This window comes from Lutjanus erythropterus, chromosome 8, assembly GCF_056507025.1.
Source record: "Lutjanus erythropterus isolate fLutEry1 chromosome 8, fLutEry1.hap2, whole genome shotgun sequence".
NCBI lineage: Eukaryota > Metazoa > Chordata > Actinopteri > Lutjaniformes > Lutjanidae > Lutjanus > Lutjanus erythropterus.
The window spans coordinates 72,618-80,890 of record NC_139324.1 but is presented as its reverse complement, the minus strand read 5'-3'; the positions used below and the strand labels follow the sequence as shown (position 1 = coordinate 80,890).

The following is an 8,273-nucleotide window of genomic DNA, read 5'->3' as shown; positions in this document are numbered from 1 at the left end:
GGCAGACACAGTGACAGGATCAGTGCTTCATAGCTATATAAACTGTCCTTTAGCTCAGCAACAGTAAATCCTATCATGTTGTTACATAGAGCTGTGGTTAGTTTTTGCAAAAGGGGAGTCTGCTTTTTCCTCCAGGTCCTTTTCTTTCCGGAGTGACAAGTAGCGTTTGGTGTTGCCTAGCAACGGTGAATAGCTCGCACTTCTCGATGACGTATACCTGAGCTCCTCCGCGTCCGCTCAGCGCCTCTGCGCCCTACCTGGCGGTGAGCGAAGAGCAAATTTCTTGTCATGACAGTTGAGCTAGCTAACTTGGTGCTGCCTGTTAGCTGCAGTAACATATCTGCAGTAACAAGCGCCTGTCTCCCCCCATTCCTCTGTGTGTATGAATGTAGCCCTAGCTTCAGTAAAGCACAAACCACAGGTGAGAGAGAGGAGGAGAGACAGTGTGACAGTAAATATTAAGTAAAATAAATAAATAAAGCAAAGGGCATCTTGAGGGAAAGACTGAATCTTATATTCAGTATACTTAAGCATTAAGTCAGCTAAGGTATATATAGGCTAATTGTTGTGTTTATGTTTAATTATGTCTCATGTGATTGTGTTTTTATTTGACAATTATTAGCTGATAGCTTTATTACGTAAAGATTGTTGGTTATGTGTGAACTTTTGCTTAATGTAGTGTGTGTAGAAGTACCTAGAATTTGAATATTTATTATGAATGTACTTTCTTGCAAACCTGCGGATAAAAACAGTCATAACTGGTGCTGCATAGTTTGAGCAGACATACACACAGATAAACTGAGATACATAAGATGAGACTAATATTGTTTCTAGGCAAAGAGAAATACGTTTGGAGGCTGCGCTTGAGTGGTGAGTGAAGTAAAATCTGAACTCAAAGTAACAACAGAGTACATTATTTGACTGTGTGTGGACTGTGTTTAGCTGCCTTAAATGGGACAGAAGAACAATGGTAGTAGGCAGCCATGTATATTAGACTTAGAGCCAGACATTCAGTTAAACCAATCACAATCAGCTTTGACAATTTCTGCCCAGCAACTGTGGGTGGACATGTATCCACTGTGTAGGCAAGACATGCATTTGATGAAAATCTGCCTCTCGAACTACTGCCTCTGAGTGACAGACCCTAAGTCCCACAGCCAAACCAAACACATGTTGAGCGAGAAGAGAAGACTGCGAACACAGCCGTGTAAATTTTATTCTTGTGGTGCCAAATATGTGGTCACACCAACGATTTAAAGAACTGGGGTCATCTGCTTTTCTCCTGAAGGTCTTAATCTGAGTTAATATGGGAGTGAATGGGGCAGTTGGTTGGAAAACTTGTCCTTTTTGACCTTGCTGAGCCAAAACTATAAGTCCTTTTGTTTCTGTGGTCACATGTTGCTACCGGCACAGCTTTTCCTACAATCTGATGTGCAATTTGTGTATGTTGAGAGAACACTGAAGTCTGAATCTGAGAAGGGGTGTAAGTGAGAGAAGAACAAAATGGCTGACAATAAAAATGGCAGTAGGCAGTGATGGATATTAGCCTTAGAGCTAGATATTCAATGGCTGCTATGGCCAGCAGCTATGAGTGAACATGCATCCAATGTGTAAGCAAGACACACAGACACGCACACACTCACCCATACACATACAAACATGCACAATAGTGCATGCACGCACACACACGTGCACGGACACACAGACACGCACACATGCACAACTTCAATGATACATTTAGTGCTATTATTACTGCTGGCAGTATGGTGGAAATACTAGTTGGCAGTGAGCATAAGGCACACTCAAAGTTTTGTGCAAAATTTTCTGGCTATAGTTAGTGATGCCTATGTGAATTCTACATCAGGCACACTGAATGACACTTACACTACAGCATTTACAGTGAACATGATGCTGAAGCATCCCTTTAAGAAATTTAATTGTTTTACTGTAATAAATTCATCCCACTGCAGTTGAAGTAAATAAAGGCAGACTTAAAAAGTGTAAATGTTTCTTTTATGTCAGTCTGCTTTCTTGAAGTTGCAGAAGTTAGTCCTAATGTCATGCTTTGTTGAAGTTGCATAAGTTAGTCTAATGCCATGTTAAGGTGGGGAGGCTTAAACTGCATTTTCTCACAAAACATGTTGATATACTATTTGTTGGTAAACAAAAAAGCCAAGTGCCTTTAAAACAATTTTAATAGCTTTTAAAGGGATCATTCAGTTTATTTGAAGTGGGGTTATGTGAGGACCTTATCTATAGTCAGTGTATTAAGTACAGTGAATTTGAGACAGCACACCCCCAATTGGGACAAGCAGAGAGGAGCACCATTAGGGAAGCTAGCAGTGTATTACTGTGGACAAGGTCAGTAACAAAACATATTTTAGCCACCTGAACAAGGTCCACCTAGAAAATAATTATTTTCCATTGTAAATGGCCCACTGGTAATCCAGAGTTTTACTTATGTCAAGATTAACTAACTGAGATTTTTCACTAAACCTAGAATACACCCCTGGTCTTAGCACAGTGCATGAGGAGATGGAGTCCAGCAATCCGCCACTGCTGTCCTCACCGCTAACCTAAAGCATCCATGTACCTGGGAGTGGGAGTCGGCACACCAAGAGGCCACTGCTTCACCATTATTTGACCTGGAGCACGACCTGGACCTGGTGGGTAACTATGTTTGTTTTCTTTGATTCTTTGAATGCTGCCAATAACTTATAGTTATACTTATGGACACAGTAAATTTTGACCACGTACATCATTGGTTAATGTCATCTCTCTCTTCCACTGATCTATAAACATGAAATAATTATCATACATAACTTACAGCATCTTGATTTTTTTTTTTTATTATTATTTTCATTTGCAGAGGTAAACATGTAAATGAGTGTTGATCCGTGTTTGTGCACTTGTTCTTAACAGGAAACAAACATGTTCCAGAGATGGAGAGACAAAACTCACAGGAACACACCACTACTATCTGCTCTATAAATCGACCTGTGCCAGGTAAATAAGAACAGCCTCCTCCCATGCATGATATGTGTCTCTTTTTTATTGTGTATTAGTGGTATATAAGCATGTAATGTACACTGTCTGTATTGTGCTTTTTTATATCCGAGGGACAGGAACAGGTAGTGCAGCTATATGTCTTGACTCTGAAAACTGCTGATTTCCAGACATGGCGCTAAAGTGTCCTCTCCTCTCCTCTCCTCTCCTCTCCTCTCCTCTCCTCTCCTCTCCTCTCCTCTCCTCTCCTCATCGACACCAACCAGATGCACTTATAAAATTAAACAACCGTATAAGGAGGCCTATACGTAAAACGGGAGAGTCTGTGTTTCTCTGTGAGAAACTTTGAGATCTTCTCACAGCAGAGTGAACAGGTCTTTGTGTGAAACACTGCAGAGTGTAACATCATACTGTTTACAGACAGTCTGCTGTCATTAGTTTGACAGAGAGACAGAGAGGGTCGTGTCTAGAAGGGAACCCTAGACCTGCGAAAGATCGTGCAAGTTTGATTATTTTAGTAGAAATAACGAACACAAATCTTGCGAGAATTGTGCAAATAAAGAGTTAGAGCTTCTAGACACGACCGAAAAAGGTGCGCAGCTCCAAAAATAGAAAATCATATCGTGGTGTTGATGTTTTTAATGTGGCGGGCTGCCATAAATAAAACACTATTCACTGAAACACTGATCACTGACCTGCTGTGATGGAAAAAAATACTCAGATTCTTTACTTAGGTATTTTTACATTGTGGTATTAGTGTGAATACAATTTAAAAATTTTGCATGTTATTGTTTCCTGTATCATCCTGTATCGTATCATAACAGTCATTGTTTTTTAAATTCTTAAGCAACAGACAGTCAAATGTGCATAATTCAAACATTATTATATCATAAAGGTAGCTATTGAGTGTTCATTATTGCACTAAATTAATGTTATACTGCTTTATAAAAACATTAGTGTGTGTGTTTCTGTTATTTCAGAATAGCTCGACCAAATAAGCAGTTTGTAGCAGAAGCAGAATTCAACCATTGTGATATTATAAAGGCAGCTATTGAGTGTGGGGTCAGCTTTCTAACAAACATTCAAATATTCTACATAATTCAAATATTATATTTACATGGCAGGTATTCAGTGTTGCGTCAGGTTTTTAAGTAATATTCAAATATTCTACATAATTCAAAAATTATATTTTCGAGGCAGCTATCAGTGTGGCATCAGCTTTTTAACAAAAATCCAAATATTCTACCTAATTCAAATATTACCTTAAAAAGGCAGCTATTCAGTGTGGTATCAGTCATTCTACAAACATTCAAAAATTCCACGTAATTCAAACTTTATTATATTTTAAAGGTTGCTATTCAGTGTGGTGTCAGCCTTTCTAACTAATATTCAAATATTATACATAATTCAAACCTTCTTATATCATTCACGCAGCTGTTCAGTGTGGCGTCAGGCATATTGTTGCAGCAAGCCAATGCAGCATTGCAGCTTGGCTTCAGCTTGTTGCATTCACAGCGGTAATTTCTTTAGAAATTGCTTTTCTAGTATCTCTAGTATCCTATTTAACTCGACCCTAAATTCCTTCAGGGGTCCATCCTCTTTTGTAAGAATGAGCAGTTTTTGAAGCAATGTGACCTTCTGACCTTTCCTGAGAGTTGGTAGTTAAGGTTTGTTTCATTACTTGAGGTGTATTTCACCGTCAATATTGTTATTATTTTTATTATTGTTAATAGTGATTTTGAAGACAGTTTTGCTCTAATTTTTGGTTGTGAATGCCTTCCTTTTGATATTATTTGGGTTTATTACATTGACACCAGGCCTTTTCTCTGTATTTCAGAATGGTCTGGTGTAAGTGAAGACCTGAGCCGGTGCAAGCTGCGTCCCCCAGCAAGGTGAAAGGACTGCCACAAAGGAGGTGAAACAGCACAATAGCCGAAGTTATAAAGACATTTTTTCTTTATTCTGTGAGCCATATGGCTCCAAAATTCAACTTCTCTGGACTATTTTCATCTTTTGTGACTCTCTTTTAGAAAATAATTATGATATTTTATTTTACTATAGCTTTAGAGGCTTTGCAGAGGCTGTAAACTGACTCTCCATGTGCTGCTGAATTGTTTGACCGTTCACTTGATAGGCCGTGCAGAGACTCTTTTTGTCCAGCAGATGGAGCCAAGCTATCAGTAACCAGTTGTTTGACTTTTGCTCTTTCTCATCAAACAGCTACCCTGACACAGTAGGACGTGCTTTTTTTTTTTTTTTTTTTTTCCCTTCTTTTATACATTTTATTTAATACTGAAGGTTTTTTTCAATTAGGACTTAGTCTCCATTATTTATTTATTTATTTATTTTACATTTATTCTATTTTTTTTTTAATAATAATTTCTTTTCTTTGCATTTATATTTTAGGGATTTATTTGTTTTTTTAAGAGGATACAGTTTTTTTCTTCCATAACCCCCCATAAAGGTTTTATTGTGTGTGTGATTTTGGATCGTTATCCTGACCTCTTCTCAATTTGATATCTTCTAGATATTATCACCTCACCTGAGATATAGGTGTGCTGAATAATTATTGGTGCATACAGCACTGGATAAGAAGAGGTCAGGTGACGATCCATGGCTGCTCAACCATTTACTTTTTATTTTTAACGGAGCCTCAGGAAAGGGCCATCCAATTAGAGATTTAATCTCACCGCAGGTCACAAATGTGGTGTATGCCAGTGTTCCCCAACCCTGGTTCTCAGGGCCCACTGTTTAGGTCGGGAGGCTTAAACTGCATTTTCTCACAAAACATGTTGATATACTATTTGTTGGTAAACAAAAAAGCCAAGTGCCTTTAAAACAATTTTAATAGCTTTTAAAGGGATCATTCAGTTTATTTGAAGTGGGGTTATGTGAGGACCTTATCTATAGTCAGTGTATTAAGTACAGTGAATTTGAGACAGCACACCCCCAATTGGGACAAGCAGAGAGGAGCACCATTAGGGAAGATAGCAGTGTACTACTGTGGACAAGGTCAGTAACAAAACATATTTTAGCCACCTGAACAAGGTCCACCTAGAAAATAAATAGTTTCCATTGTAAATGACCCACTCGTAATCCAGAGTTTTACTTATGTCAAGATTAACTAACTGAGATTTTTCACTAAACCTAGAATACACCCCTGGTCTTAGCACAGTGCATGAGGAGATGGAATCCAGCAACCCGCCACTGCTGTCCTCACCGCTAACCTAAAGCATCCATGTACCTGGGAGTGGGAGTCGGCACACCAAGAGGCCACTGCTTCACCATTATTTGACCTGGAGCATGACCTGGACCTGGTGGGTAACTATGTTTGTTTTCTTTGATTCTTTGAATGCTGCCAATAACTTATAGTAATACTTATGGACACAGTAAATTCTGACCACGTACATAATTGGTTAATGTCATCTCTCTCTTCCACTGATCTATAAACATGAAATAATTAACATACATAACTTACAACATCTTGAATTTTTTTTTTTATTATTTTCATTTGCAGAGGTAAACATGTAAATGAGTGTTGATCTGTGTTTGTGCACTTGTTCTTAACAGGAAACAAACATGTTCCAGAGATGGAGAGACAAAACTCACAGGAACACACCACTACTATCTGCTCTATAAATCGACCTGTGCCAGGTAAATAAGAACAGCCTCCTCCCATGCATGATATGTGTCTCTTTTTTATTGTGTATTAGTGGTATATAAGCATGTAATGTACACTGTCTGTATTGTGATTTTTTATATGCATCAATGGTGTAACATTTTTCTCTTCCTCTCACAAGGCTCTGACAAGATGTGAAGTTGGACACATGTCAATGAAGCAACAAGCAACATCAGCAGTCATCTTGAGCTGGAGTCAAACATGCTGTAAGTCAACTTTACAGTTCATAGATTGTGCATACCATTAGTATGAGCAATAGTTATAATGTGAAAACATTTAAAGGTTCAGTCACTGCTCCTTCTGTTTTGCTCTGACACTCATGAACAACAAACAGAAATCAAGGAGGGCTCCAGCAACATTTGACCGTGCTTTGCACAGCTAAGCCACACTGAGAGGCTACGACGAATACACCTGACAACTGCCTGACCTGTACCTCGTATGCGACTGTGTTTTTCTGTCAGTCATAAACACTGTAGTGTTACAGCATGACTCTGCAAACTGTTGATTTCCAGACAACAAATAACTGTGGGTTGTTTGTGTTGGCCGTCTACATCATCAGTCTTATAGTGTCCTCTCCTCTCGTCACATAACCAGAGCCACATGGACCGAGGGACAGGAACAGGTAGTGCAGCTATATGTCTTGACCAAATGTGAAGTAGGACACATGTCAACGAAGCAGTGCGGTACTGACAGCAACACTTGAGTGTGCTTTGCACAGCTAAGCCACACTGAGAGGCTACGACAAATATACCTGACCTGTACCTGGTATGTGACTGTGTTTTTCTGTCAGTCATGAACACTATAGTGTTACACCATGACTCTGAAAACTGCTGATTTCCAGACATGGCGCTAAAGTCTCCTCTCCTCTCCTCTCCTCTCCTCTCCTCTCCTCTCCTCTCCTCTCCTCTCCTCTCAGGGACAGGAAAAGGCAGTGCAGCTATGTGCTTTTTACTCAACATTCATTGCTAATCTTCAGATGGACCCAGACCATCTGTAAGTATCCTATATAGCAGGGGTCCCTAACAGGCGGACCGAGGTCCGAGTCCTGACCCACACGCCGTCCTATATGGACATGGACCTATAACCAATAAATTCTTAATAGATTTTAAATTTTGACGGGACGCTTCTGTTTTAACTGGCGCAACTATTCTAGTCTTTCCGGCGCTGGTTTAGCTGATCAGGAAACGCACAGACCAATTGCAGAGAAGCCGCGTGTGGAGGAGACTGTTGTTAATGACAAAGTTTATTACAACAGTCAAAACTAACGTGATGGTTAATGACATCGACACCAACCAGATGCACTTATAATATTAAACAACCGTATAAGGAGGCCTATACATAAAACGGGAGAGTCTGTGTTTCTCTGTGAGAAACTTTGAGATCTTCTCACAGCAGAGTGAACAGGTGAGGGAGGGAGGAGGGCACATTGATCACTAATCAATCACTGATACCGTCGTCATCTTGGACTGATTCAAAAATAAAAATGACAAAATTGGTGACAAACCAAACCTGGGTGTCCACACAAATAAAGTCTTTGTGTGAAACACTGCAGAGTGTAACATTATGCTGTTTACAGACAGTCTGCTGT

At 39.5% G+C, this 8,273-nt stretch overlaps 1 long non-coding RNA gene across 1 annotated transcript; it reads left to right on the top strand.

Annotated features, from left to right (window-relative positions):
- Positions 1-4,807: 4,807 nt before the first annotated feature.
- Positions 4,808-7,716, top strand: LOC146322266 (uncharacterized). Its single transcript, XR_014771256.1, has 7 exons — positions 4,808-4,921; positions 6,158-6,323; positions 6,577-6,660; positions 6,807-6,891; positions 7,020-7,121; positions 7,280-7,450; positions 7,602-7,716. It is a non-coding gene; the product is annotated as an uncharacterized LOC146322266 (long non-coding RNA).
- The last annotated feature ends 557 nt before the right edge of the window (positions 7,717-8,273 follow it).